Source organism: Hemitrygon akajei, chromosome 2, assembly GCF_048418815.1.
Source record: "Hemitrygon akajei chromosome 2, sHemAka1.3, whole genome shotgun sequence".
Lineage (NCBI taxonomy): Eukaryota > Metazoa > Chordata > Chondrichthyes > Myliobatiformes > Dasyatidae > Hemitrygon > Hemitrygon akajei.
Genome location: NC_133125.1, coordinates 124,041,048 through 124,066,347, shown reverse-complemented (window position 1 = coordinate 124,066,347; position 25,300 = coordinate 124,041,048). Strand labels below are relative to the sequence as shown.

The 25,300-nt window shown below is 39.7% G+C and overlaps 1 long non-coding RNA gene across 1 annotated transcript; it reads right to left on the bottom strand.

The window, feature by feature from the left end:
• Window positions 1-348: 348 nt before the first annotated feature.
• LOC140737659 (uncharacterized) lies at window positions 349-24,345 on the bottom strand. Its single transcript, XR_012101219.1, has 3 exons — window positions 24,235-24,345; window positions 24,047-24,132; window positions 349-1,363 (listed from the first exon to the last, which is right to left on the bottom strand). It is a non-coding gene; the product is annotated as an uncharacterized lncRNA (long non-coding RNA).
• Window positions 24,346-25,300: the final 955 nt, after the last annotated feature.

The following is a 25,300-nucleotide window of genomic DNA, read 5'->3' as shown; positions in this document are numbered from 1 at the left end:
TTGCCACTGAACAGTCAAATCCCTGGGACTCTCTTTCAAACTGTGGAAGCATATTCACAAAATTGTGAAAAATAAGACCCTTTCCCTTTCTTCTTGAGAGTGGCTGGGGTTGTAAAATATACACAAATCTTCCCAGCACATCCTACATTCAATATAAAAATCTTTATTTCCTCTGATATTGAAAACCTACATGATTGTTACTTTTCGATTTCCAATTTATTCAAAGCTTAAGTCCTTCAAAATTAATCTATTTTTTGCATTTATTTTTCTAAGAAGTAAATGCAATAATTTAAAATTTTCTCTTTAAGTCTGAAAGTCTAAGGTTCAAAGATTAATTTTATTGTCAGTGTATGCATGTACAATACAACTCTTATATTCATCTTCTCCAGATTACATTGAAATACAGAAAGACCATAGGTGTGGTTGAAAGAAAAGGCATCAAATTCCAACCCCCACACATAAAAAGAAAAAGTAACAAAACTTGCAAACCCCAAAATCCCCCACCACCTCCGCCACAGAAAAAAACCCAGCAGCAATTGCATCAAATCCTCAACCCCCTTCCCTGCAGGAAAAAAAACAGTGTCAATAACAACAATTCCCAAACACCCTCCCCTGCAGAAAAAAATTCAACATTCACAATCCCCAACCCTGTTGCTTGAAGTAAAGAACAGTGACAATAGCATCCTAACCTCCCACCTCCCCACCACACACAAAAAAATTAACCCACCAGCTAATCAGCCACAAGAAAGAAAACTCCAAAATACTGAAGGAGAACAATATAAAGTTCAGTCCAATAATCACATAAATCTCAGAATATCAAGAAGTCCTTTCCATCAGTATAGTGATCACATGAACTCAGGCCTTCTGTGAAGAGTGACTGTCACGTTGGGTCCAAATGCTGGTGACCCAGCTGCTGACTGTCATTGCCCTAGTGGCTTCCATTGGGAGTGATTGCTGACCACTTCCACAGTCACCTCAAAGCTTCAATCTTCCTCGTTGCCTTGAGGTGGAGTCTTTCAAGACCCCTCAGCCCGTCTCTGGTCCTTTTCACAAGTCAGCTCATGCTCTCTGTCCTTTGTGGGTCCCCATCTCTGATTATCTCTGCCAGGCAGCTCACCAGATACAGTAGAGTGCTAAATCACTTCATAGAGTGCCACACTGCACATCACAGGCTCCAAAGGTTTCTGTAACGTATCAAGACAAAAAAAAACAAACAAACAAGCAGAAGGCAAAGAAAAAGTGAAATGATTGAAGAGATTGGGAATCTGGAAGATATCAACCGATGAATTGTTCTCTCGCGCCATCTTGACCAGAAGTCTTTTGTTGTTTCTTAGTAGAACCATTCCAATGCATAGCTATTTATCTGAAAGAAAAAATGTTTACAATACAGTACTCTCAAGTTAGCTGTACAAAAAAGATATGAATGATTAAAATAACGTTTGGTCTTATTCCTGTAGGAATCTATTAATTAGCACTGCTTGTTATAGGGTTGCATGCACTGGAAACATAATGAACAAAAATTTAGATATTATTATGGATAAGTGTTCAACATCTAACCCTAACAATGACTAACTATGTGCTATCTCATAATTCATATCGATTTTCATCTGCCCTGACTGTTAGTACTGTCTCATTTATAGACATTGCTTACATTTTGAATGTAGCCAACTTGACAAGCTGCAGTGGTTTTAGACTGAATTATCACTGTACTGGCAATACAAATACTGCTATAATGTGACATGTCTCTACATAGATATAGAAAATTTCTCATTCAGAACAGGACTACTTCATGGGTTGTAAATTTGTTTTTATTTTGGTACACCAGTGCATCATCAGGGGATCTAATAGTTGGTGACTCATTAGTCCTCTTTGCTGCTGCTGCTTGTAGGTTGTCATTATTATTGTTATTAGAAGTCTGCAAACCAAACAGCCAGAGAAATTAAAACAAATCACTGCAGAAGCTGGAAGTCAGAAGTAACGGCAGAAAATGCTGGAAACACTCAATAGGTAAAGTGGAGTCTGTGCAGAGGTAAGACAAGTTAATGCTTTGGAGCACGGATTCTTCAGCAGAACTTATTTATTTATTGATTGATTGATTTATTAAGCAATGCAGTACAGAGTCTAGAATGCAAGTCTAACTTGCTATTTACTTTCAGCGAAGTACACATGTATGACGTGGTGGCGTGGTGATACATGCCATTTATGCACTTTTCAATGTAACCCAAAAAGAATAATGTGTAATCAAACAATATATTTCCAATATTCTTCAAATATTTCTGAAATATTAAATAGACAACATCCACGGATGCTGTTTGACCTGCTGAGTACTTCCAATATTTTCCATTTTTATTCCAAATAGCCAGAGGCTTATACCACAACATTTGATTGACATACAAGAGTTGCTGTATTAATATCCACACCAATGTCATGCTTTTTATGATAGAAGCAATGTTATTGCTCATTTTGTTTGTGCAAATTTAATACAAAAGAATATATTATATTAACAAGCAAACACGAGGAAATCTGCAGATGCTGGAAATTCAAACAACAACACACACAAAATGCTGGTGGAACACAGCAGGCCAGGCAGTATCTATCGGGAGAAGCGCTGCCGACATTTCAGGCCGAGACCCTTCGCCAGGACTAACTGAAAGGAAAGATAGTAAGAGATTTGAAAGTAGTGGGGGGAGGGGAAAATGCAAAATGATAGGAGAAGACCGGAGGGGGTGGGATGAAGCTAAGAGCTGGAAAGGTGATTGGCGAAAGTGATACAGAGCTGGAGAAGGGAAAGGATCATGGGACGGGAGGCCTCAGGAGAAAGAAAGGAGGTGGGGGGAGCACCAGAGGGAGATGGAGAACAGGCAAACAACTAAATATGTCAGGGATGGGGTAAGAAGCGGAGGATTACTTACTATCTTTTCTTTCCTTGATGAAGGGTCTCGGCCCGAAATGTCAACAGCGCTTCTCCCTATAGATGCTGCCTGGCCTGCTGTGTTCTACCAGCATTTTGTGTGTATTATATTAACAATTTAATATTGCAGGAATGAGTAGCGATTTACAATGCATTTGAAGCAAGTATACTACTTGCTCATTAAACCCCTTCACCAGATGAAGAAGCACCTATAAAAAGACAAAAGAAAGTTCATACTTTAGGTCCTGGACCCTTCATCAGAACTTCTGGCCTGCTAAGATTCTCCAACAGTATTGTTTTATCTTATGCTACAAAGTGTAAACAAAAAAACATGCTTGGGCAGAAACTGTCACAACCATAAGCTGGTAAGGAAGGCGGGCTCTGTCGTGGGCAAAGTACTGGAGAGTTTAACATCGGTAGCTGAGCGAAGGGCGCTGAGTAGGCTACGGTCAATTATGGATAACTCTGAACATCCTCTACATAGCACCATCCAGAGACAGAGAAGCAGTTTCAGCGACAGGTTACTATCGATGCAATGCTCCTCAGACAGGATGAAGAGGTCAATACTCCCCAATGCCATTAGGCTTTACAATTCTACCGCCAGGACTTAAGAACTTTTTAAAAGCTATTATTAATGCTTTTTGAGATAGTGATTTAGATGTATATCATATTTTTTTACTGAGTTAAGTATTGTATGTAATTAGTTTTGCTACAACAAGTGTATGGGACATTGGAAAAAAAGTTGAATTTCCCCATGGGGATGAATAAAGTATCTGTCTATCTATCTATCTATCAGATTCAGCAGCGCATCAGATTTGGCAATTGCGCTCGTGAATATGCACACGTCAGCTAATTATTACTTCATAGTGATAGTATTTCACTCCATTCATTCTGTCATAGTATTTATTGAGACTTAGACATGGAAATAGCCACGCTTTGTTATCTCCATTCCACCTTGCCTGAGAAATTGGACTGTCGAGTCAACTGACGGTGAAGACTAGTGGTAATCATTTTATTCTTAGTTGTTCTTTTCAGCTGCAGTGTAGGCTTTGTTTTCCATTTAAGTGTTTTAGTCAATGGCCCTGTTTGGCCTAGTGTTTATTGTTTTTGTTTTCCCTTTAACATTGTTCGCATTAAAGTCTGTGAAATATCTACTGGCTTCAGGGTCTCTCACTTTGCTCCTGGGCCATATCGGAACTAAGGTGACAGAAACATAGGTTAAGGTATTTCAGCGGAAGATCAGATCTTTTTTTGTAGAATTTATTTTATTCTCCTTGGGAATAAGCAGGAGAATGATGTACACACAGAGAAATTTATTCTGGAATACCTTGTAATTTAGCTTCAACATATTCCAGAAGGATGGAAAAAAGAAGCAACAATGGGAAAGAATTAGCATTGTCGGTTAAAGAGTATTAAATTTAGTGAAGAGGGATTATGTATTGGAAGGTCCAATGTTAGTTTTGTCACAAGTAAGGTGCAGAGGACAAACTATTATGTGGTTCAGTGCATTTTATATGCAGTAAGCAGAAGGAAGAAGATGGGAAAATAAACATACTGACAAAATACAAGAAGATATTAGAACTGCAGAGCAATGCAAATGTAGCAAATGTAATTGTGATAGAGATTAGGATTTTAATAATACAAAGGACTAATACACCTGGAAATAGAAAAGCTCTGTAAGAATCAATTAAGCAAGCAAAATGTTGAGATAATTAAATATAAATTATTCAATCATTTGAAAATACTTTAAAATCTAATAAAGAATTGAGAACTCAATTTCACAAAATAAAAATCTACAAAAAACCTTCCCCTTAAGCTATCTCTCTCCGTTCAAATGATTGGTTTCAATATTCTTGCACCAAGTCCAGTATCCTAACATTAGAAAGAACAGCAGGGAAATTGTAGCTTCAGTTCAGTCATCATGTTCAAGAGTACCATCATGGTCCATAAGTTCCTAGTTCTGAGAGGGATAGAGACTGTCTGATTGAGGTTGTATTTCCTGCATCAACATGATAAAGTGGAATTCTAGCAAAGGAATTGGGAAAAGAAGAACGATGAATCTCAGAATTTACTGGATAGGCACAGTTATATAAATTACATTTGAATAGAACATGTAAGCAAATATAAACAAGAGAAAAACTGCAGATGCTGGAAATCCGAAGCAACGCACACAAAATGCTGGAGGAAGTCAACAGGCCAGACAGCAACTGTGGAAAAGAATGAACAGTCGACATTTCAGGACTGGATAGGAAGGGGAGAAGTCAAAGTAAGACGGTAGGGTTTGGAGGAAGAATGCAAGGTGGGAGGTGAGAGGTGAAACTGGGAGAGGGGGAGCGGATGAAGTAAAGGGCTGGTAAGTTGATTGGTAAAGAGATAAAGGCCTGGAAGAGAGGATAGAAGACCAAGGAAGAAAGGGAAGGGGTAGGAGCACCAGAAGGAAGTGATGGGCAGGTAAAGAGACAAGGTGAAAGAGGGAAACAGGAATGGGGAATGGTGAAGGTTGGGGGGGGGGGAGGGGGTCAAGTATCGGAAGTTTGAGAAATCAATGTTCATGCCATCTGGTGGAGGCTACCCAGACGGAATATGAGGTGTTGTTCTTCCAACCCGAGTGTGGCTTCATCACAGTAGAAGAAAAGGCCATGGACTGATGTGTCAGAATGGGAATGGGAAGTAGAATTTAAATTGTTGCCACTGGGAGATCCTGCTTTTTCTGGCAGGTGGATCATTGGTGCTGGAAGAGGGTCACCGCTGAAGTGTCACATCACCAGGAAGGAATGTTTGGGGCCCTGAATGGTAGAGAGGGAGGAAGTATAGGGACAGGTGTGACACTTGTTCCACTTGCAAGGATAAGTGCCAGGAGAAAATTGGTAGTGAGTGACAAATGGACAAGTGAGCCATGTAGGAAAGTGGAAAATGGAAAGTGTGCTTGGTGGTGGGATCCTGTTGGTGATGGCAGAAGTTACGGAGAATTATATGCTGGACGCAAAGGCTAGTGGTGTGGTAGGTGATAAACATAAGATTCTTGATATATACCATAATATACTTCCTACAGTCAGTCTGATCTCATCTGAAAGTTTTTGTAGAAAAAAATAGTAAAGAAAATTAACAAAAGAATCAAAACTAAATGAGCAGGATAACGGAGAGCCAAATTGACTCTATGATACATGAATATTAGATAAAATGTTAAATGAAGAGAGTGAATTATTTTTCCAAGACTGGGACTTCAATGGAGAGGTCAACATTTATTCTTCATTTTATAGATCCTGAGAAGTTAGTAGTGATCTACATAATAGGATGTCTGCAGCTCTTTTGGTGAATGTACTCCAGAATACAGCAGTATTGGAAGTTTTAGACGTTAAACTCACTGAAGTTAAAAGATCAGAAGTATATTTCCAAGTGAGGTGGGTGTCCGATTGGGAGGGGTACATATTTTTGCTGCTTTTCTTGGGTATTTGGAAACATTGGGTTTTTGTGATGCCTTCCAACTAATCTAGGTGAATAACTGAAGTATCTTCTGTGGCGAGTATATGATAGCCAACGTTGGAAGAATGAATAATTAAGATGATGGATAAGGAACTACTGTTCATGAGCTAACTAATGTGCATCACTAATAACATCTCCTCCTTGCTGACATCAACATCTCAAGGATGTGTGCTTAACCCACCCCTCAACTTCCTCTATACTCAAGGTTGTGTGGTTGGGCACAGTTCAAACTCCATCCATAAATTTACCTATTAAACCGATGTTGTTGGCAGAATCTCAGATGGTGATGGTGAGGAGTGTAGGAGCGAGTTAAGTTGGCTGCTTTAGCGTTGTCACAAGAATGATCTTACACATGGTATCAGCTGAAGAAGGAATTGTCGTGGATTTCAGGATGAGGAAATTGGGAGAACACCCAGCATTTCTCCTTAAGGGGTCAGTAGTGGAAAGGGTGAGCAGCTTCAATTTGTTCGACGTCAACATCTCAGAGGATCTATCCTGGGCCAGGTATATTGATACAATAATGTAGAAGGCACACTAGTGGCGATAGTTCATATAGGAGTTTGAGGAGATTTGGTTTGTCACTAAAGACTGTAGGAAATTTCTATAGATAAACTATGGTGAGAATTCTGATAGGTCAGATCACCAGCTGATATGGAGGCTCCAATACACAGGACCGAAGAGTCTGCAGAGCATTATAGACTCACAGCTCCATTATGGTCACAGCTACCCACTATTGAGGACATCTTCAAAAGCTGGTGAAGAAGGTGGCATGCCTTCTTCTCACTACTACTATTGGAGAGGAGATACAGGAATCTGAAGATCCACACTCAATGTTTTAGAAACAGCTTCTTCCCCTCTGCCATCGGATTTATGAATTGTCCATGCACCCATGAACACTACCTTGCGACACTATACATTTATTTATTTATATTGTAACTTGCAGAAATTTTTGTTCTATGTCTTCACTGTCCTGCTGCTGCAAAACAGCAAATTCCACAACATATCCCAGTGACAATAAGCTTGATTCTGATTCTCCTTTGCCCTAGATTGTGTTGAACTTCTTGAGTGTGTATTTGCCAAATGGATGGTATTGCAGCACATTACTGACTTGGAACTTGGATGATAGAAAAAAATTAAGAGGTCAGGAAGTGATGGTTACTCATTGTAAGATACTTCCCCAATCACTGACCCTCTCGTTGCCACATAGAATATTTATGTGCCTGGCCATTTGAGAATTTAGTTGATGGTAACCCTCCTGGACATTGATGATAGGGAACAGAGTAATTATGGTCTTTGTGAAGAAATTACCTGTAGTTTTGTTGGTTATTGGTTTGCCTGTAGTACAATGACAGAACTTTAGAATTAAACTATTAATTGTAAATCATGAGGGATATTCTTAGGATTTAAAAGATTTAATTAAAATGGCATTTTTGCTTCTATGAAATATATGGTGAACCTATTAAGCATTGCCCCACCCAAATAAACCACACCCCGAAGTAACTATGAGGACTGAAGTTAAATGGACTGAAATATTATGAGCAAAACATTGTTTTATTGGAAGTCATCATTAAGTAAACATGATGGTTTTATTTTCTTGAATTGAAATATGGGATTGTAAATGTTTTCTTTTAATTATATTTTGGCATTTTGTTGCATTTTGCTATAATTCCCAAGAAATAGTTGTTATTGATTCAACATCCCAAGTGACAGCCCATAATTTAGCTTTTAATTTCCTATAACATAGGACTTACATTACATAGATGAATCTGTATTGGTTTTCCTTTATTGTGTAATGTAAATTGGTTCAATATTCAATCTTATAATGAAGAATCAGAGATAGCTTGTTTCTGTCTCCAGATTTTGATCACCAATCTGGTAAATGCAACATCCTTTTTTTTATAAGGAGAAAGAATTATCATTATCCCTGTAATGAAGGTAATACACTCTCTGCTGTTTAGTTCTAGAGGCAGATACCCTCCATTTGCTGATGATTATCTGGGTGGCTTTTGACAGGCTGTCTTGATATTCACTGTTAGTTACTTAGTCCTGCAACAGACTATTTCAACCTTATATTTAAAGTACCCGACCAAACAATTCTTTTATAGAGCTTTAAATTTGCACATACTTTCAGTCAGCAAATCTTAGAGCATCCTTGTGACCATCTACTTTGGATAAAGAGCAGATTAGTTTCTGCTACTGGGGGAGATCAGACAGACAGACAAGAACTAAATTTGCAGAAGCTGGATTTATGTATGTATCTTAACTTATTCTCCATAACTTTGATGGATAAACATTAAACAATATCAGATCAAATGAATAAAAAAGTTATTGATAATTTGTTGACTTCTGAGTGAAAGCATTCATTATGTCTTCTGAATGGATCCATTTAGAATCTGCCATTGGTGATGTTATGTGTTCATTAGGCCTTCTTCATAAATTTTCTTCAGGGGTTTTCCTTTCAAATAATCAAGGATGCAAAATATTATACTTTTAACAAATAAATTAAAAATCCAGATTTTAAATCTTAACTCTTCAGTAAAAGGCATCTAGTCTTAAGAAGAAGTAGATATTGTTATATTTGTTCTTAATAAAGTCAAACTTGGCCTGGATTGACAGTAAGAACATTTTACGATGTAACCCTGTCCAGGTCTGAACATGTGGAATCCATCACCAACAAAGCTTTCAGTTCCGGGAGAACTACCCATATTGCCCACTGGGAAATGAAGTTCTTTATTATGTACAGATATAATAATGCACCTTCCCCCTTTTAAAGAAGAAAACACAATACTAATCCTCATAATCCTGCAAGGAACAATAATCCTTTCCAACAAAGATATATATATTCTGTAGCAGTACCCTTTTTACTCATCAACTTTCAATCTGTCTCTGAAATGGTTTAATGATCCCTTTTAGTCTGTGGTATGTTCCATAGGTGTACCGCTTGCATTTGGTGCATTAATATCAGTGTCCTTCTGAGAATGCTAATCAACAAGTTAGTTTCTTACATCTGATAGCCCCTTTAGTGTACTGCCAGGTGATGTGTCACAGCTGTGGGTTGGAGCTTACGGTCATATAGCCACACGGTTTCTGCTCCATCTGGTAGGAATGTGGACTACCTTCCTCTCGCACAGTTCCTTGCATGGACCATGTGCCAGAATCGTGATCTCAGATTCACACTTGATCTCCAGACTTTGGGACCAGTAGGCTTTTCACAGTCTTGTCATGATATTGCTTCTGTTTTCCTTTCCCGTTCACTTTTGCCAATTTTACCTTGTGTGCTCCTTTAGGTGTTAACAGGTTTTCATGGAATGGTAAGTTAGTGTATATGCTTTTACCCATCAGCATTTGAGCTGCTGGAAAGCTATTTCTGCAATGGCACCCTTCTCTTAATCATCAGATAATTGTGGAAATCTTCTCGTACATCTTGTCCTTCTTCATGAGGCCCTTCACTACCTTAATTGAACTCTCTGTTAGGCCATTAGGTTTTGGGTGCTGTGGGCATGAAGTTATTTGTCAAAATCCCCAATCGTTGCAGAACACTCAAATTCACAGCATGAAAATTGTGGACCATTGATACCACTTCAATTGGATCTCCATGCCTCACAAACGCAGTTTTTCAGGAACGTAGTGACTGCTTTACTGAATGTTGATTGTAGTGTCACAACCTCTGGCTAATTGGAAAAGTAGTTTGTTCCAACAATATGACTCTTTACATTACAATCAAACATATCCACTTCAAATTTGAAGTACAGCCTGTCTGGTACAGGGTGCAGTGTAAACCATTCTCCTTGGTGCTTTGTTCAGTAGTTAAGATATATTTCACTCAAAGCAGTGGTCTGGATGATATCTTGGCTTATTCTTAACCAGTATATCACTTCATAAGTTCTACATTTACATATTCCCTCACCAAGATGTACTTCATGCATCTTCTGGAGCATCTTTTTGTATAGCGACAAGGGAATCACAAACCAGTTCCCTTTGAAGACTGTATCTTCCACTACTGACAGGTCAGCTCTGCCTGCCAATAACCCGAATGCACACTGGACGGTTACTCATTGCTGCTGGCTATCCTTCCAATTTTCTACCTTTTTACTTTGATTGTTTTATCAGTCTCTGCTGCTTTCCTAATCTTCTCTGCTCTATTAGGAGATATTGGAATGGAGGTGACAATCATGTCAATATAGGCCTGTATATTGGCATTAATCTGTTGGTCACATTTTTTTCTTGTTAACTGCTCTTGACAGTGCATCAGCTGAAAACATACATTTACCCAGTGTGTAGATCAGATTCACATCATATTTCTGCAGCCTTATCAACATGTACTGTATCCTCATGGGACAGTCATTCAGCAAGCCAGGCGGTATCTATGGAGGAGTACAGTTGACATTTTGGGCTGAAACCCTTCAGCAGGACTGGAGAAAAAAAGATGAGGAGTGGAGTTAAAAGGTGGAGGGAGGGGAGGGAGAAATGCAAAAGGTGATGGGTGAAACTGGGAGGGGGAGGAGTGAAGAAAAGAGCTGGGAAGTTGATTGGTGAAAGAGAAAGAGGGTTGGAGAAGTGGGTATCTAATAGGAGAGGACACAAAGCCATGGAAGAAAGAAAAGGGGGGAGGAGCACCAGAGGGAGGCGATGGGCAGGCAAGAAGTCAAGGTGAGAGAGGGGAAAGGGAATGGGAAATGGTGAAGGTGGGTGGGGGAGTGGAGCATTAAGCAAAGTTCAAGAAATCAATGGTCATGCCATCAGGTTGGTGGCGACCCATGTGTGGCCACTGGGTTTTAATTCCACATCCCTTTATCACCCAGTGTCCAACCATTTTAATACCACTTCCCATTCCCATTCCAATTTGTCAATCCGTGACCTCCTCTACTGCCACAATGAGGCCACACTCAGGCTGGAGGAACAACACCATACATTCCATCTGGCTAGCCTCCAATCTCATGGCATGAACGTCAATATCTTGAACTTACAGTAATGCCCCTCCCTTTACAATTCCCCATTCCCTTTTCCCTCGCTCACCTTATCTCTTTACCTGCCCATCGATCACCTCCCTCTTTCTTCCATGGCCTTCTATTAGGTTTCTCCTTCTCCAGCCCTGTGTCTCTGTCACCAAACAACTTCCCAGCTCTTTACTTTACCTCCCTCCCAGTTCACCTATCACTTTGTGTTTCTCCCTCCTTTGCCCCCACTTTTAACTCTGCTCCCCATCTATTTTTTTTTCTCCAGTCCTGCTGAAAGGTCTCTGCCTGAAACATCAATTGTACTCTTTTCCATAGGTGCTGCCTGGCCTGCTGAGTTCCTCCAGCATTTTGTGTGCATTGCTTCGATTTCCAGAATTTTCTCTTGTTTCTTTCTTGATCTGTGCATGGTTGTCTTCCACACTTGTTGAAGCCCTTGACACATAGGCCCCAGGTTGCCATGTGTCATCATGCTACTTCAGTAATACTGATCCACGGCCATATCAGCTGAGATTCTAGTACACCTTTCTGGATCATAGAATTCTAAATCTGGCTCTTCGTTTTGGACTCTTCAGCAACTGGAAACACTCTTCTTGCTCATGAGACCAAATTCACTCATTTTGTTGCTCAAGGAATGACCTACGTAGTGCTGACATAGTTAACATTCGAGGGATGACCTTAGCCGGGTGAGTCACCATCCCCCAAGAAACATGTCATCTCTTCTTTGTTTTATGACCTCTCCATGTTTTCAATGGCTGAAGTCTTTCTTGTGTCAGGTTTCACTACCTCTTTAAATATGTCATCTCCTATAAAAGTCAATGTCCTAACACTAAACTCGCATTTCTCTTTATTTAATTTCAAATGGGGATCGTGTCACATCAAACACCTGTCTCAGTTGTGCGTCATGTTCTTCCTTGGTGTTACCCAGATTATAAAATCATCCATCATTATCTCAACACCAGGTATGCCTTCAAAGATCAAGTGGATGGTTTTATGGTAGACTTCTGGTGTGGACAGAATCCATATGGCAGCTGAAGAAAGTGATATCTTCCCTGTCGTGTCTCTAAAGTACACAGTCTTGACCTTGCCTTGTCAAGCTTCATCTGCCAAAATCCAGAGGATGCATCGAGCTTGCTGAACTACTCGGCACTTACTTTCCTTCTTTTTATATCTTTTTATTAATTTTAAACAAACATAAGAGAAACATAGATACAGAGAGTTTGAGAATACATAATTAATAGGTTAAAGTATAAATCCAAATAGATGATAATCCATATATCATAACCTCCCAAACTCATAGTGATTACGAAAAAAGGAGTAAATAAGAAAATAAAAACCTAACCAACATGGGCCATTGCATTATGTCAAATATACACAGCAGCGTCAATTACTCCGTACCTCCATCCAAATAATTAAGGATAATAAAAGTAAGGTTTAGGAAAAGTCAGTTTAGCTCATATGAAAATGTTGAATACATGGTCTCCAAGTTTCTTCAAATTTAATTGAAGGGTCGAAAACAACACTTTTAATTTTTTCTAAACTCAAATAAGAAATAGTTTGAGAAAACCACTGAAAGGTGCTTACAAACGGGGACATGATCTCCTCTTGTGTTGGCAGTTCAAAATGCTCTTTCTTGATGGCTTAGACATAACTGTAATGCTCCATTTTTCTTTTGCACAATGGCCTGTGAGATCACCCAATCTGTTGGTTCTTTAATTATCTGTATGAGATTTATCCGTTCTAGTGTGCTAGTTCTTGATTAAGTTTATCTCTAAGTGCAAATGGAACTTTCTTGCTGCATGGACAACAGGAGCTACTGTCTCAGCTACATGAATTTTGTTTACATCTGTTAAGCATCTGAGCCCTTCAAAGACATCTGCATACTCTTCTATAAATAAACTGCAGTCACCTTTGGTCTCTGATGCCACTACAAAAACTCTTTTCACCAGGTTGAGCTCTTCACATACACACAGACCTAATTTTGCCTGTACTCTCTTTCCCACAATAAGTAACTGTGCCGTTAGGTGCTCCCGCTTGTGCTTGAATGTCATTGTACAGCCCCCTTTTACCAGAACGTTCACTCCAGAATATCATGTCACTTTTAACTTCACTGGGTGAATCTTGCTTTTTACTGGGGGTCTTGTAATCATCCATGGATAACAGATTTACCTGGGCTCTGGTGTCAAGCTTGAATAGAATTACTGTCTCATTCATAGTCAGTGAAACAAGCTATTCTGTTTTACCAGCACCAGCAGTCTGTAGAGAATCTACTTCCTTCATTTCCTCATCTACGTATACACCTTTCTATTGGGATCCCCAGCTTTGCAGTACCTTGCAAGATGAGTCTTCTTCCCACAATTATTGCAGGATTTTCCATAAGCATCTTTGCAACGTGAATCCCTCCACAAGTGCTGCATGTTTGAACCTACCTTCTTGCTTTGCTGTTGCTTTGGGAAATGCCTTGTGAACTGCTCCTCTTGTCCACAGCATGCACTGCTGTGTCTGCCCTGTGTAGCTCTTTAGCTTGTGCTTATGTGGTCTCTGCTGCCCTACACATATTCACAGCCTTTTCTAGTATCAAATCTTTTTCACAGAGCAGTTTTCTCTAAGTTTATTATCTGAAACTTTGCAAATTATTCTGTCTCTAAATACTGAAATCTGCAAATTCACAGGACTTACTCAGTGTGTGTAGCTTGGCTAAATTTTGGTGCTCTGTTAGCTGCTAAATATATTTGTATATATTGAGTCACTATTTGAAACATTTCCAGTTAAATCTGTAGAACAAGTTTGTCGAAGTTGGATATTAAAGTAAAATAAGTATCGACGTATTGGTAACCCATTCTATACATTGCCGGATATTTTCTTCAAAATTCAAAGTAAACTTTATTATCAAAGTACATATAGGTCACTACATACAACCCTGGAATTAATTTTCTTGCAGGCATACACAACAAATCGACAGAGTAATAACTATAACAGAATTAATGAAAGACCACCCAACTAGAGCATTCAACCAGAGTGCAGAAGACAACAAACTGTACAAATTCAAAAAGAACAAATGATACTAATTGATCAATAAGCAATAAATATGGAGAAAATGAGATGAGGAACCTTTGAAAGTGAGTCTATTGATAGTGGGAACATTTCAGTGATAGGCCAAGTAAATTTGAGTGAAGTTACCTCCTTTGGTTCAAGATGGTTGATGGGTAGTAACTTTTCCTGAAACTGGTGTGAGTCCAGGGGCTCCTGTACCTTCTTTTGCATCAACATTAAATGTTAAAACAGAGTGTTGATTAGCTTCTGCTCATTTTTTGTTGCCAAAGTAAAGTTTCGTCATAATTGTGAGAGAGTGAGAACAAAAATCCAACAGAATTACTGAATACTTTATTTTAAATATACTGCATCATGTGATTTTGAAATTCAGCCTGCATTCTTTGTGTATAGCTAGATCAGATGTTCAGCAACTTGTGTTCAATGCTGACCTCCAGTGCTGATGATGTGGAGTCTTCACACTCTCCCTGTAGTGCTTCCTTCAGGTTTCTGGATTTTGCCCCTATCTCAGAAACTTGCAGGTTTTAGGTTAATTGGCTATGGTAAATTGCTGCCAAGTTTGTTGGGAATGTGGGAATGTAGGATTAGTGTAGGTGGGTGTTTGATGGTTGGTACAGGTTCAGAGGACCAACTTCCATGCTGTATACATTTATAAATCTTCCTTGGTTGTTTCAGTGGGTTGAAGAGAAATAACCCATTTGGCTTTCTATTCCTGTCCATGTTTCAACCAATACTTCAACTAATATGTGAGATCGTACACTCCAAAATGAACAACGCCTTCAATAAGATGTAAGATCTGCATCAGAAGGAAGAACAAGGCTTGTTATTCCCCTTTTTCTTGCAGCTCCTTTGTGCCAATTTTTCCTGCACTAATGCTTGCTTAAAATCGGTTATAACTGTACCAGATTTTGATGAATGATCACAAACATTTAACAAATTGTTAGTGTTTTATTATGAGTCAGGAAGAAATCTGAAAGTGTCGGTGAAAATACTGGACAGCATCTAAGCTCCTACCAACATCAGTAACATATAAGCTCATCCTTTTTCATTGCAGGTCAAATAAAAATAAGGCATGGGCAAGCAGAACGAATATTTTTGGAGTGGGGAGACATTTGGCTTTGGCTCAGTAAGTTTGAGTGATTGTAGGCACGGGCAATGTAAGTATCTGTAAGCTTTTTCTTGTTCATTATTCATCTGTAAGAGTATAGCTAGGGCAGTAAGAATGGCTCCAGAGGTAGTGTTATGTTTTTTGTGTGAGATGTGGGAATTCTGAGAGAACTCCAGCCTCCCGGATAACCACATCTGCACCAGGTGCACCGAGCTGTAGCTCCTCAGAGAACATGTTAAAGAGCTGGAGCTGCAACTCAAAGACAATCAGCTCATTCGGGAAACTGAGGAAATGATAGATAGGAACTACAGGGAGGTAGTCACTCCTAGGTTGTAGGAGAAAGGTTAATGGAGAGGGAAGAGAAATAGGTAGCCTGTACCGAGCACCTCTGTGGCTGTTCCTCTCAATAACAGGTATACAATTTTGGATACTGCTGTGGACTGTATGACCTACTGGGGGGGAACCACAGTGACAGGGTCTCAGACACTGTTTGACTCTGTGGCTCAGAAGGGAAGTACACAGAAGAGGAATGCAGTGGTGACAGGAGATTCCATAGCCTGAGAAGTAGATAGAAGAGTCTTTGGAGGTGATAGAGCCACCCAGATGAGACATTGCCTCCTAGGTGCCAGGGTCAGAGATGCCTCAGGTCATGTACACAACACTCTAAAGGGGGAGGGGGAGCAGCTAACAGTCTTGGTGCATATTGTTAGCATTGACATAAGAAAGAGAAGAGAGGAGATCCTAAAGAGAGAATTTAGAGTGCCAGGTGGAAAGCTGAAAACCACGACCTTTAGGGATACAATCCCTAGTTTGCTGTCTGTGCCATGGGCCAGTAAGGGCAAAAATAGGATAATTCGGCAGATGCATGTGTGGCTGAGGATCTGGTGCAAGGGGTAGTGTTTTGGATTTATGGATCACTAGAATCTTTTCTGGGGAAGGCATGACCTGTACCAAAGGGACGGGCTACATCTGAACCCAAGGGAGACCAATACCTTTGTGAGCAGATTTGTGAGAGCTGTTGGGGAGGGTTTGAAGTAATTTGGTAAGGGGATTGGAACCTGAGTGATAGGGCTGAGGATAGGGATGATGGTTTACAAGAAGAGGTAGTGTATAGTGAAACTGTCAGGAAGGATGATAGGGAAAAGTTGCAGTCAGTGGGATGGGTTGCAGTGTAAAAGGGGGACAAATTTGAGAAGGGTGACAACTATAGGACTAAAGGTGTTCTATATGAATGAATGGAGATTGGCAGCTATGATGCTGTGGGTGTCACATAGTCAAAGCTAAAAGACAACTGTAGTTGGGAGTATAATATCCAAGGAAACACAAAATAGCAAAACAACGGCCAGGTAGTCAGAAGAGGAGGAGTGGTTCTGATGCTAAAAATGAAAACAAATCTATAGAAAGAGGTGACATATGATCAGAAGATGTAGAACTCTTGTGAGTAGAGTTAAGAAACTCAAAGGGTAAAAAGACTATGATGAAAGTTATTTACAGACCTAAGAGAGAATTTATGGTATGCCTCTGTGATCGCATTTTGGAGCAGCTTGTGCCCTGAACCAGATATGATTCAAGAGCTTAAGGTAAAGGAACCCTTAGGAAACAGTGATTAGAATATGAGTGAATTCACCCTGCAATTTGAGAGGGGGAAACTAGAGTTGGATGTATTAGTATTACAGTGGAGTAAAGGAGATTACAGAGGCATGAGAGAGAAGCTGGTCAAAGTTGATTAAATGGGGACACCAGCTGGAATGATGGCAGAGCTACAGTGGATGGAGTTTCCTGGAGCAAATCTGAAGGCACAGAACAGATACATCCCAAAGAAAAGGAAGCATTCTGAAGGCAGAATGACACAAATATGGCCGACAAGGGAAGTCAAAGCTCAGATAAATGCAAATGAGATGGCATATAATTGAGCAAAAATTAGTGGGAAGTTAGAGAAAAAGAAATTTTAAAAAAACAACAGAAGACAACAACAGAAAACTATAAGACCAAAAAGATGAAATATGAAGGTAGGCTAGCTAATAATATAACAATTTTTATTAACATTTTCAGATATACAGTATAAAGAGTAAAAGAGAGGCAAAAGTAGGAACTGGACCACCGGAAAATGATGCTGGGGAGATAGTAATGTGAGACAAGGAAATGACAAAGGAAATAAATAAGTACTTTGCATCAGTCTTCACTGTGGAAGACACTAGTAGAATGTCAGAGCTTTGAGAGGGTCAAGGGGCAGAAGTGAGTGCAGTTGCTATTACTAAAGAGAAGGTGCTTGGAAAACTGAAAAGTCTGAAGGTAGATAAGTCACCTAGACTAGATGGACTACACCCCAGGGTTCTAAAAGAGGTAGCAGAAGAGACTGTAGAGGCATTAGTAATAATTTTCCAAGAACCACTAGATTCTGGAATAGTTCCAGAAGGCTAGAAAATTGAAAATGTCAATCCAATCTTCAAGAAAGAAGGATGGCAGAAGAAAAGAAATTATATGCCAGTAAGCCTGACATCGGTGGATTGGAAGATGTTGGAGTCGATTGTTAAGGATGTGGTTTGGGGGTACTTGGAGGCACATGATACATTAAGCCAAAGTCAGCATGGTTTCCTTAAGGGAAAATCATAGCTGGCAAATTTGGAATTCTTTGAAGAAATAACAAGCAGGATAGACAAAGGAGAATCCGTAGAATCCGTACTTGGATTTTCGGAAGTCATTGAACAAGACAATGCACATAAGGCTACTAAAGAAGGTAAGTGACCATGGTATTACAGGAAAGATACTAGCATGGATGGAACATTGACTGAATGGCAGGAGGCAAAAGAGTGGAAATAACGGGACCCTTTTCAGATTGGCTGCCAGTGACTAGTGGGATCTATGTTGGGACTGTTTTTTTTTACAAACTATGTCAATGATTTGTATGATGACTCTGATGACACAGATGATACAAAGATAGGTGGAGGGGCAGGTAGTGTTAAGCAAACAGACAGACTGAAGAAGGACTTAGACAGATTAGGAGAATGGGCAAATAGGCGGCAGATGAAATACAGTATCAGAAATGTATGCTCATGATTTTGGTTGAAGGAATAAAGGTACAGACTATTTTCTAAACAAATTACATTTTCTAAAGAAAATTCAAAAAAGCTGAGATGTATGGGAATTTAAAGTCCCCGTGCAGGATTCCCTAAAAATTAATTTGCAGGCTGAATCAGTGGTGAGGAAGGCACTGGCAATGTTAACATTCATTTCAAGAGGACTAGAATATAAAAGCAAGGATGTAATGGTAAGGCTTTATATCGCACCGTTGAGGCCTCACTTTGAGTCTTGGGCATCTTCTTTAAGAAAGCACATACTGATATTAGAGATGTTTCAAAGGGACATCTGTTTAAAACAGATATGAGAAGGAATTTCTTTAGCCAGAGGGTGGTGAATCTGTGGAATTTGTTGCAACAGGTGGTGATGGAGGTCACTGAGTGCATTTAACAGAGAGATTGATAGGTTATTTATTAGTCAGGACATGAAAGTATATGGAGGGACAGCAGGAGAATGAGATTGAGAGGGAAAATAAATCTGCCATGATGAAATGGCGGAGCACACTTCATAGGTTGAATGGCTTAATTCTGCTCCTCTGTCTTATGGTCTTATGGCCTTTTATATGGAAATTAGCTACTGGTTGCCTGCAGAACAGTGATTGAACTTTAAAATTAAACTACTTTTGTAAGCGGCAAGAGGATGTTCTTAAGATTTAAAGCTGTCTAATTCAATGTTGGATTTTTCACACAATAGAATATATTGTGGCACTCTGGTGGTGCGGGACATGGTTGACTGCCCACCTCAGCATTCCTAGTTGTCAGTGCTGTTTATTGTTCTTGTTTTAAAATACTTTCATGGAATTATGGTGGGATGTTCAAGTTCATTAATTGTTACATTTTAGCTTGGGTTATACAGTTACTCACATGTGTGTTTGTGGATCACCCAGGGTGTGTGATAATCGCCTCCCATTCTGTATGTGACTGAGCAGTTTTCTCCCCCGGTCACAGAACCCAGTCTGCATTTGTGCATGTTGCAATAAAACCAGCAGTTTATTTAAAAGAGCTACTTTTGTCTGTCATCATGGACCAAATGTTCGCCACATTAATGTCTGGAGTGGGATTAGAAATTGACAGCAGGACTAGAAAGCTACGATGTTGGATGGAGCACCTTAAGACCTGGGGAATAAGTCAAGGGACTGAGTAGTCCCTCTCCCGCACTCCAGGATTAGGCTCCTGAAGATGGGACGCCGACCCGGAGGGAGGACCTGGGAACCAAGCATTGTGCCTTCCCAGGCAACCCAGAAAGGATGAGCATACCCTGGCTCCAGAGCCTGGGGGGACACGGCAGAGCACACCATCCATTTCCCTTGTGGTCCGCACCAGGGAACCCAGGATTCTGCAGCCAGTTCCCTCCCATGGCCCAGGAAGCGTTTACCCTCCTCACCTTTGTAAAGGCGCTGATGCCAGAGCACCTTTGGCAGCACGTTGGCCTGACATTGCCATCATCATTAGCTGAGCCGCTGGCAGGGAAGGAGAGGGCAGAAGCAATTTTAGTCCCCCAAGGCGTTCCTGCGTCACCTCACATGCTGCGAGCCTGGGCTTGTGTCAATGAGGCAGAGGAGCAGCCCGTGAGACCGGTCCAACCAGCGCGGTGCTGGCCCCGCCCTTTGCCATGGAATAATCTCTGCTCTGGTGTTCAATTTCATTTATTGTTACATTTTAGCTGTGGTTATACTGTTATTTGCTTCAGTATTTGTGAATCACTCTGTCACCGGGGTGTGTGATATTCATCTGTCTTGTATGTGTGAGACTGAGTTGGTTCTCTCCCCAGGTCATAGCGCCCAGTCTGTTTTTGTGCTTGTCAGCAGTTGAGCTAAACGTGTTTCTGTCGTCATGGACTGAATATTCATTCCAATATCTTCAACCTTTTGGCACTTCCTTCCCCCAAAAAATCTGAAGACTAAAATTTACTGGACTGAATACTGGTTTACTTGAGCTTTTCATTAAATAAGAACATATGTTTAGTTTTCTGCAATTAAATAATAGCATTGCAAAAGATTTTTGAATTAATATGTTGGAATTAAATACAGTAAAATCAATCTAATATCAAAAGCTTTGAGTTATCATTGATTGCAATTTCATCTTTCATTTGTGAAGGATATATTGAACACTGTAAATACTGAACAGATTGGGAATGGTGATTGTTGTCTCCTGTGTATGTAGTAAAGTATGAGGTGATGGGTTGGCATAGGGACTATTTTTCACTTTACCTTACTGACACACTAAGTCACCTTCAAGGTCAGACATGCAAAATTAAGTAGCTACAGTGAAAGGCTGTGTCAACTTGCATGTGATGCAGGTTGAGATTTTTTTCTTGGTTTACAGTTGAACCAAATGTAATCCACACATGGAGTTGTTAAATATATTATACTGCAGTTGCAGTTACAATTAGCTGCTAATGAATCTAACCCTTTGCAGATGGTAGACTACTCCAGTCAGCACAGATATATGTGGAGAAAGGCATGGATCATCACAAGCTTATATTAATGATGCCTCAGTTGCTTTCTCCAAGGTTAGTCAAGGAAATCAAAGTCTGACCTTTACTACAAACTGAGAAATAAGGTACTGGTAATGACATTCAATTAATTCAAGCTAATCACCTTATTTTACAAGGAAATTCTTAGCCTTGCCTGATTTGGAATAATATAAGCTAAAGGAAATGCAGGATTCCAGAAGCTTTGAGATCAACTGAGTAATAATTCTTATAATTTCCAAGATCCAAGGATTCAAAGTACATTTATTATCAAAGTATGTATGCAGTATACAACCCTGACATTTATCTTCCCCACAGGCAGCCACAAAACAAAGAGAACCATGGAAACAATTCAAAGAAAAATATCAAATCACTCTCCCATGTGCAAAATAATGAACAATTCCTGTAAATGACAATAAAAAATATAATGACTGATAAACACAGAATATAAAACACAAAATCTAAAAAGCCCAGGCATACTCAGGTCAGCTCAGCTCATTATCTGCAGGCTACCCCCATCAAAATCACCCAAAACAGCAACAAAAGAATGGCTGACCAGGAACCAGATACACATCATAGCGTGAGATGCATTAAGGAAATGAATGGTTTTAAATTCCAGTGCAATCATTTTGTATGTGATTGTAGTAATCATGAGCAAATCACTGTTAACGTGCAATTTTTATTGCAACATTCTGCATTATCTTTATTTTATTATGAATTTATTTGTCAGCCCTTACTTTACATTATAAGAGCATAAGGCCATAAGACATAGGAGCAGAATTAGGCCTTTTGTCCTGTCGAGTCTGCTCCACCATTTCATCATGGCTGATCCATTTTTCCTCTTATCCCTACTCTCATACCTTCTCCCTGTATCCCATCAAGCCCTGACCAGTCAAGACTCTATCAAACTCTGCCTTAAATATACATACAGCCTTGCACTCTACAGGCAAAGAATTCCACAGATTCATCACTCTCTATCGATAGAAATTCCTTTTCATCTCCGTACTAAAAGGACAGCCCTCTATTCTGAGGCTGTGTCCTCTGGTCATAGACTCTCCCACCAAAGAAAACATCCTCTCCACCGCCACTCTATTAAAACCTTTCACCAATCAATAGGTTTCAATGAGGTCACCCCTCATTCTTCTGAATTGTAATGAATACAGATACAATGCCTTCTAAAACTCTTCATATGACAAGCTGTTCAAAACTGGAATCATTTTTGTGAACCTCCTTTGAACCCTCTCCCATTTCAGCATATCCTTTTTTACATAAGTGGCACAACACTGCTCACAATACTCCAAGTGAGGTCTCACCAGTACTTTGCATTGTCTCAACACTACCATACTAACATATATTCTAGACCTCTTGAAATGAATGTGAACATCTTATTTGCCTTCCTCAGCACAGACTCAACCTGCCAATTAACTTTTAGGGGATCCCGCACAAGCAATTCCAAGTCCCTTTGTGCCTCAGTTTTTTGTATTTTCACTCAATTTAGAAAATAGTCAACCCTTTCATTTCTTCTACCAATGTGCATTCCCTGACACTGTATTCCATCCAGCTTTTTTTTGCCCATACTCTTAATCTGCCTGAGTCCTTCTGCAGCCTCTGTAGTTTCTCAAAACTACCTGCCTCTCCAACTATCTTCATATCATCTGCAAACTTGGCAACAAGGCCAACAATTCCTCATCTAAATCATTAATATATAACGTAACAAGAATCAGTCCAAACACAGACCTCTATAGAATATTACTAGTCACTAATGGTCAAATAGAAAAGAATCCCTTTATTCTTACTCTTTGTTTTCCGTCAGTCATGCATGCTAGAATCTTTCCTGTAATATCATGGTCTTGAAGCTTGTTAAGCAGCCTCATGTGTGGCTTTCTGAAAATACAAATTCACAACACCAACTGATTCTCCTTTATCTATCCTGTTTGTTACTTCTTCAAAGAATTCCAACAGATTTGTCAGCCAAGAATTTTCCTGACAAAACCATACTGACTACTGCCTACTGTATGTTATGATGTGCCTCCAAGTGCCCCAAAACCACATCCTTAACAATCGACTCCAACGTCTTCCCAACCACTGATCTCAGAAAAACTAGCCTATAAGTTACTTTCTTCTCCCTTTCTCCCTTCTTGAAAACTGGAGTGACATTTGTAATTTTCCAGTCTTCTGGATACATTCCAGAATCTAGTGATTTTTGAAAGATCATTACTAATGCCTCCATGATCTCTTCAGCCACATCTTTCAGAACACTGGGAAGTACACTATCTGATCTAGGTGACTTACCTACCTCAGATCTTTCAATTGTCCAAGAATCTTCTCCATAGTAATGGTAACTTCTCACACTTCATGATCCCTGACACCTGGAACTTCCACCATACTGCTAGTGTCTTCTACAGTGAAGACTGATGCACAATACTGCCATTTCCTTGTCCTCCATTATGACCTCTGCAGCATCATTTTCTCAGTAGTCTGATATCCACTCTCATCTGTCCTTTACACTTTATGTACCAAAAGAAACTTTTGGTATCCTCTTTTATATTATTAGCTAGCTTACTTTCATATTCCATCTTTAGCTTCTTAAAGACTATATTAGTTGTCTTCAGTTTGTATTTGAAAGATTCCCAATCCTTCCAAGTCATTTTTTCTATTATATGCCCTCTCATTGGCTTTTATGTTGGTGTTGACTTTTCTTGCTAGCCACAGTTGTGTCATCTTGCTTTTAGAATATGTTTTCCTCTTTGGGAAGTATATATCCTCTGTCTACCAAATTGCTTCCAGTATTTCCACCCATTGCTTCTCTGCCATCATCCCTGCCAGTGTTCTTTTTCAATCAATTCTGGTCAGCTCCTTTCTCATCCCTCTGTAATTCCCTTTACTCTACTGTAATGCTGATATATTTGACTTTACATAAAAACATAGAAAACATACAGCACAAATCAGGCCCTTCAGCTCACAAAGATATGCCGAACATGTCCCTACCTTAGAACTACCTAGGCTAGTGGTCGCCAACCAGCCGATCGCGATCAACTGGTCGATCTTTGAGACTTTCCCAGTCCGAGACTTTTCTGAGAAAAAAAAGAAAAATAAATACACAAATACTGTTGTAATGTGAGCATTATAAAAATGAGCATTACTAATTAGAGTAATGGTAATATAGCAATACTCACGCTACGGAAAGCTGTTTGTAAAGAGAGGTTGTTTCCGGGGTTGCGGAGTTTTACCTCCATTCTTTCTGCCCGGTGCACGTATGTGTATGGCCCCTCCGTTCAGTGGATGAGTTGTGGCAGAGTGCTGAAACGATTTGTTGACTTACTGCCAGAGATAAAGACTTTTCTGTCAACAAGAAACGAGGAGCAGGAGAAATTGTCAAATGATGCGTGGCTACTGGATTTAGGGTTTCTGACAGACTTATTGGCTAAATTAAGCACACTTAACAATGAGCTCATGGGAAAAGACTGCCATTTGCCTCACATGATAAGCACAGCAAATGCGTTTAAGGCCAAGCTTGGTGTTTGGATATCAAATTTAAAGAACGGGAGACTGACACACTTTTCCAACTTGGAGAAAATGTTACAGGCCAACAAGGAAAAAAATGTTTATCGTCTTGAGCAGCACTGTGCTTACCTTGACAAACTGGCAAGAGAGTTTGATAGGGGTTTTGGGGAGTTAAACGTCATGAAAGATATTGCTGCATTTATTTCAAACCCATTTCTGCCGAATGGTATAGAACAGATAGCAGCCAAATTCCAGCAAGTATTTGGTGTGCCAAGTGATATTGAAATGGAAATAATTGATTTGTAAAATGACATTGAGCTTAAAGCAAGATCAAGGGACGGTGACTTTTGGGGTCTTGTCAGCAGGGAGAAGTCTCCTCATCTCACCACATGTGCACTAAGAGTTAGTGCCTATTTCCGGTCAACTTATCTGTGTGAAGCTGCATTTTCACAAATGAAAATTATTAAATCTCAGTACAGGAGCCATCTTACTGACAGACACCTTGCAGACTGTCTCAGACTGGCTGTCTGTAGTTATGAGCCAAATTTCAGGGAACTAGCAGAAAGTATTCTGCCCCAGTCATCACACTGAGTGCAACAGTCAATTTTCATTCATTTATTTTTCATGTTGAAATAAAATTGAATAATTTAACTTAGAATTAAAGGTATGAAGTATTGTAATATTCTTAACGAAAGACAGCTATGGCCTGTTTGATATGTTAGTTACAGTGTTTTCTTG